At 43.3% G+C, this 5,560-nt stretch overlaps 1 long non-coding RNA gene across 1 annotated transcript; it reads left to right on the top strand.

Moving 5' to 3' along the window:
- Positions 1-24: 24 nt before the first annotated feature.
- On the top strand, positions 25-5,554 carry LOC104915286. Its single transcript, XR_796317.2, has 3 exons — positions 25-1,765; positions 4,218-4,350; positions 4,748-5,554. It is a non-coding gene; the product is annotated as an uncharacterized LOC104915286 (long non-coding RNA).
- Positions 5,555-5,560: the final 6 nt, after the last annotated feature.

Below are 5,560 nucleotides of genomic sequence, written 5' to 3'. Positions count from 1 at the left end.
GCCTCGCGAAGTTGGGCTGTCAGCAGGCAGCGAGGGCAGAGCGCTGCGGGATGGGGCTGGGAGGTTTGGCTTAGGCTCGGAGGAGGGCATCGTCCGGGCCTTATGCAGCTCTGTTCAGACGTCAGGCAGTGGTGCTCCCCTGCAAGGGAATAAGTGTGACACATGCGTTCGAACTCACCTCCCATCCACGACATTAGTGGTTATAAATATCCCCTGAGTGCAGCTGGCTACAGGCAGCACTCAGCACACTACTAGGATACTTCTCCTCAAGTGAATGAGGACGATCTCGCAGGGAAGCCAAGCAATGTACTGGCTAAAAATGAAGTCCCCGATATGCACCCAGGTTTGAGTACTGGAGTTGTTGATCTGTGAAGTTTGCCTCTGCCTGCTCAGAAATGAGGTCTCAGTGAGCAGTGCAGCAGCACTAACACCAGCTCACCTCTGAGCTGCTGGGGACAGTGATGGCTTTAGAAGAGAGATGGATCCAGACCCTCCACGTGCTTGCGAGCAGCAGTCACAACTGCAGTAAATCAGTTGATTACATCCCTGCTATCCAGACTTGATGGCAACTTTTCTGGCCAGTGATCAGGCATCTTTCAGTTTTTTTCTTCTTCAAACCGAACATCTCCTAAAGGAACACCAGGTGTTCCTCCTACCCAGCCTGATGTGGTTGCAGCTGCATGGTGTTGCAGTTAGCCTAATCACTGCATACCCACTCACCTCTGTTCCTCTCAACCTGGAGCAAAAGGCTGTTCTCCAGCTTTCTGCTGAAGTCTGCCAGCTGTCCAAAATGGATTCAGGAAAAACTGACAAACCAGCCTGGCAGTGCACCCGGATGAGTAGTGAACAGATAGGAACTCTACCTGTGCCAATGTAACCATGCCATGGTGGTCACTGTACTACAGAAGGACTTTCTACAACTGAGCACACCCAGCATTTCAGCAGTGCAGTATAACTGCTCAAGGACGCTGATGGGTTTGCAGATGCCACTAACTGGGCCCATGGCTCTGCTCTCTAAGGCTGTGCTCCTTCCTGGGGCACGGAGTGATGGGAAGTTTAATGCTTTGGTGTGACAGCTATGTTGGTCGTTTTTTTGTGTTCCTTCTCTGTGAAAAATACTGTAGAAGCAATGTTGGTTTATGTCAATTGTTTTGTTGATGGATCTGCCTGGTAGCTGAGAGGAACTTGAAAGACTCCGACGGTGCTGCTGTTTATGAGGCAGCCCCGTGGAGCGTGGCTGATTCCTCTTCAGCTCCTAGACCTTGGCTCTGATCTGCTGATCTATGGACTTTATTTACGGGCAGGACTGGCGAATCCTTTCACCAGGCAGGAATCACGGCATGTTTCCTAGGCAACAAGCACGGTGTGTGCCCTGACGGGACCTCAGCCTGTAGCTATGCTGTGGCCATGCCAGGCCATGAACTATATGCCAGGCTTGGGCCTGCGGCAGGCCCAGTGCCAGCAGTCCAGGTGGGGACAGGAGGAGAGGATGCCTGAGTGCAGTGAGAGCGAGCAGCTCCGTTGTTCTGCCTCATCTCCCGTTTTCCATTACAGGTGTTGCTCACATCTGGTCTTTATCACAGTTGTTGTGTTGCTGGATAGTTCCTTTGTGTTACTCCATTCACTTTTCCTATTTATTGTCCAGCAAAAGGCAGCGGCTGCCATCATGCATTCACCTGACAGGTATTAGCTGAGAAACATCACATGAACCCCGCTGGATCTAGAGTTTGGTCCTATGAAAAGCTACAGGAACAAAAATTTTCCTGTGAGTACGGAATCACAAGATTATGTTTGTGGTATTCAGAGAGTGGGTACTGGGATCTTCTGCAAGCTTTTATTTCCACTGCTGGAGTTCAAAGTCATAATTTTCTACAGACAGTCAAAATATTTTCTGTATGGAATTTATAAATAATACCTAATATAACTGGAAAATGTAAGGGATGAGGAGAAGAAGCAGAGCCTCTCCCCTTTTCTGTACAGCTTTGTTTATTTCATCAGCCTTTTCATGTGGTCTGTCCTACTGTTCTCCTCTGTGATGCTCTACAAAGTGAGTGTCTCTGGTCAGTGTGGACAATCCAGCAAAAAGTAAAAAAAAGGAGCATCAGTGTATTACAGTGGGCAGACATCCAAACCCACATATTGCTCAGCTTTGGCAAATGAATGGATGAGAAGTAGTTTTCTTTTTCTGAGCTGTAGTTTGAAAGCATTGTTATTTTGTCCCTCTGTCTATCAACAGCAGCATCGTAATGGTGTTAAAAATGATGACTAAAAGAAGAGAGCAGGAAATTATCCATGATAGAGCTGTGCTCTGTAGCAGGTTTATTCAAAATGCGGGGAAAGCCAGTGACAACTGAATATATTAATTTCAGTTTTGGGTGTCAATCCTTCCACAGCTTAAAGCCAGAGAAAAGAAAAATCACAGATGATCTAGTGGCTTGTGTTGAAATTCACTCTTTGCCCTGCTCAGTGACTGTCATCTGCAGTGTTAGAGGCAGTGGCGTTTCAAAGCAGTGTTTCCCCAGCATGGAGGTGTCTGTGAACGAGGAAGCTGCAGTCTGTTGTCGGAATCTGTTGTTGTGGCTGCTGCTGCCAAATGCTCATTCAGCCCTATCACCCAACCAATAACGAAGTTTCTAATGCACTCCTAACGAACTTAGCTGTTCTGCAGGTGGAGATTTCCACATGGTCAAGGGCTGGGAGGTTTACAGGCTGTTTTGGGCAATCATGTAACAGCTTGCTCATTAGTGGCCCAAAACAACTGCTGCTTTATTTTATATTTATTTTTATATACGTACATATATATGCATAATACAACAAAATATAAACATGTATGTTTTTTATATAATATCAAATGTATGCATATGTATAGATACTGTGTACTAAAAATACAATAGTATCTTTTATATATTACATGTATTATTATAGTCTTTATCAGAATATATCATATTAACATTATATATGTATGTATATATTATATTTTGATATTACCATTATACATATTCCATTCTATTTCATTCTGTTCTATTCTTCATTCTGTCAGATGAAGTGACAGGGGAAAGTCTCACAGGAAGATGACTGGGTGGGCAAGTGACAGTTCTCCTGGACTTGGTCTTAGTGCCAGTCCTGCTCAGCACCTTTCAGAATGCTACAATGGAAGGAACAACAACTCTTGGTACAGCCTCTACTGGTAACATGAGGCGTGAAGACATGGGAATAGAGAATCACATTTCAAACCATCTCAGCAGGATGGGGATCTGGGCTGAAAATGATAGATGTGAGGTTTAAAATGAAGGCTTCTGCTCTGTGGTAGGATGAAACTAATGCTGAATTCATAGGCTGGGTAGCAATGCTATGAGCAAAAATTATTCATCTAAAAAGAAAAAAAGAAAGCAGCCAACAAATGCTGTGCCACCCACTAGATCAGGTTGTCCAGGGGCCCCATCCAACCTGGCCCTGAGTGTGTATCCACAGCTTCCCTGGCCAACTTGTTTCGGTGCCTACCACACATAGTGCAGAATTTCTTCCTAATATCTAATCTAAATCTACCTTCTTTTAATTTAAAACCATTTCTCCTTCTCCTCTACCTATAGGCCTTGGTGCAAAGTCTCTCACCATCTTTTCTCCAAGCTCCCTTAAGCATTGAAGCTGCATCTGAACTTCCAAGTGCCTGTCATGCACAGATGTTGTGCTTTGAGCAGCACATACATGTGCTTTATTTGTGCTGCAGTTGTGTGCTTACTTGTTTCTGTATGCAGGGAGTTTCCAACATGAGAGCTTCCATGAGGGAGAGCCGTGTCCAAGACACACACTTAGTGTTGCAGGGTTTTTCTCCATAATCCTGTAGTCATATACTGTGATTTCTGTGCATCTGGTGTCCCTGCAGTCTAAGTACAGAGAGGAGAGGACATATTCATGTTTTTTGCAAACTGTACTCCTGAAGCTGTGTAGAAAACTCTCATCGCCCTGTGATAGTTTGCAAAATTGGTTGCAACACACCATAAGGAGCCAACATATTTTAGCTGGTAACACTCCAAATGTCGTAGCTTAGAATTTGCAAAATATTGCAGGATGGAACAAAATTAATGAACAATTCTCAGCATGTAGAAGCTGACACTTTTGTTTTCTGTTTAATCTGTGATATTTTGATCCTTGCTGCTGAGCCACTTTTGCTTGGATGACTCTGGTGTACTCATGAAGGATTTTCTGTTCTCCATCAGGCAAACTGTCACCCTACAGCAGTCCATGGTCACAGCAGATCATGTCACTGTACACTGTGAGGTTAAATATTTGCTCAGATCTTACAGTAACTGCAAGCTTTTTATGGAGTCTTCTTCACATTTAACTAGGAAAGTGAGTATTTCCTGTCTGAAATTTAAATTTCATGCTTTTTTTTTTTTAGCTCTTCTAGGGGGAAAAATCATGCATAGTTTTTGTTGTTCTTTTTGTTTTTAGTTAAAGCATGTTTAACTTTCTTATCTGCAATTATAAAACCAATCTTAGCTTTTACTCACTGACTCAGTGTTACATGTTTTAAACCCAAGAGGCAAACATTTATTGTGCAAACAGTAAACTACAATTGAAACTGTAGTGTAAAGTGCTTAGAATAGACTGTGCCAGATGTATGAATCCTAGCAATTTTAGTACACTTGATAAGAGTGCCTTCGTACATATCTCATTCCAATGAATATTTTGTTCTTGCCTAAACCTCATACCGGATTACCCTGTTAATATGGTTTCAAACCTCCAGGTTCCCTCACCAGCCACAGAGTGGTCTGCAGCTTGCTGTGCTTCCTCACCCCACGCTGATGTGCCAGCCCTGGCTGAGACTGAACATTCTTACTGAACTTTGCAGCTCCTGCAGCTCTGCTCTTTTGATGAGGTACTCCCCTCAAGCAGCCGCTCTGTGCTATAAGTATATGGTGTACGTGTACCTTTTTGCTTTTGCCCTGCTTCCCCCTAACCATAGAAGATGTGAAAATTAACAGTTATCATTTCCAGTTAATCTTCTGGCACCACCGAATTCTGACTCATGCCCTTGAAAACTGAAACTGATTCACACACCAGCCATTCAAGTTAAACATTTCCCTCTCCGATTTCCAAAAATATGGATAAATCTTGTGGAGCCAAACTAACTAAAAAGTAATGTTGTCTTTAAAAAGAATTCGTGAAGATTTTAAATCCCCCAGCAGCTTGATAATTTCCAAATCTTCTGGATTTCAAGTTATATTTAGGTATAGATTTTTCCTTCAAATTTAAAGCTCATGCTTTAATTCAATTTAATTTCAAGATCAAAGCATGCTAAAAACCTTGTGTGAAGAAATTCATAGGAGGATGTTAGCTAAGAATCCTGTAAATGGTGTATTTTCATTGGAGAGAGAGTAATGCAGGACTCCAGCCTCTGAGTCTGACCTGGTGCATGGCATCAGCCTGCAAATCAGGCATGGTACTGAGCACTGCTGAACAGGCAGTGGGGTCTGATTGAGTTACTGGTCACTGATAAAAGCATTTTGGTTGGGAAGGACTGAATCAGACATTGGGATTTTTAGCCATCTGTCTTGGT

Source organism: Meleagris gallopavo, chromosome Z (assembly GCF_000146605.3).
Source record: "Meleagris gallopavo isolate NT-WF06-2002-E0010 breed Aviagen turkey brand Nicholas breeding stock chromosome Z, Turkey_5.1, whole genome shotgun sequence".
NCBI classification, from domain to species: domain Eukaryota; kingdom Metazoa; phylum Chordata; class Aves; order Galliformes; family Phasianidae; genus Meleagris; species Meleagris gallopavo.
This window is presented reverse-complemented; position numbering and strand designations above follow the sequence as displayed.